Below are 728 nucleotides of genomic sequence, written 5' to 3' on the forward strand. Positions count from 1 at the left end.
CCCCCCCCACCTCAGGCCTGGTCCCACTCCTCCCCAACTTCCCCCCACTGCTGCCACGGCATGCCCACTATTCCCCCCACGCATGTTGGGCCCGCTCCCCCCTTCGCAGCCACATCAGGCCCTGCAGGCAGTGACGATGGAAGGGGGGAAGGGTGGGTCAAGGCCAGAGCCATGGCCTCACTGCCTCCGCCCCCCGTGTCCCCACCGTCATGGTGGCACTCCACAGCGCCGCCAGCTCCTGTTGGAACGCTTGTTTGCACTCTGGCTGTTTTGTCAGCCAATCGGAGCACAAATAAAGCGTTACAGAGACAGACTTAGGCTTTTACAATATTAGACAGGGAGAGAACACAATTTGCTGGTGTTGTGGGCCTCCTGCCAGTATTTAACAGCTGTTTGGAATGGAAAGACCCAGGTTGGACAAGGAAAGCTTGGTGAGATGTTCTTTAAGCTGTACATGCAGCTGTATGGTAGAGTTGCTGAAATCAGGACTGAAATCCTCTGTTTACAAAACAGTCACAGATGGACATTTGCTTCTCTGTACAAGCACACTCCTTATTCCACATGGTCTTGGTTTTACTGACTAAAATAGAGGTCTCTGTTCATTGAGGCCTTAGTGATACTGTTGAGGCTGTCAGCTCTTGCTAGTTGTTTGCAGATATCTGGACTGAGACCAATTAGGCTTTCTTTTTGTAGGCTGCCAAAGAGCCATCTGATAGCCGCAATTCCTG

The sequence above is a fragment of the Gavialis gangeticus genome, unplaced genomic scaffold, assembly GCF_001723915.1.
Source record: "Gavialis gangeticus isolate Ggan-Ray unplaced genomic scaffold, GavGan_comp1, whole genome shotgun sequence".
Taxonomy (NCBI): Eukaryota; Metazoa; Chordata; order Crocodylia; family Gavialidae; genus Gavialis; species Gavialis gangeticus.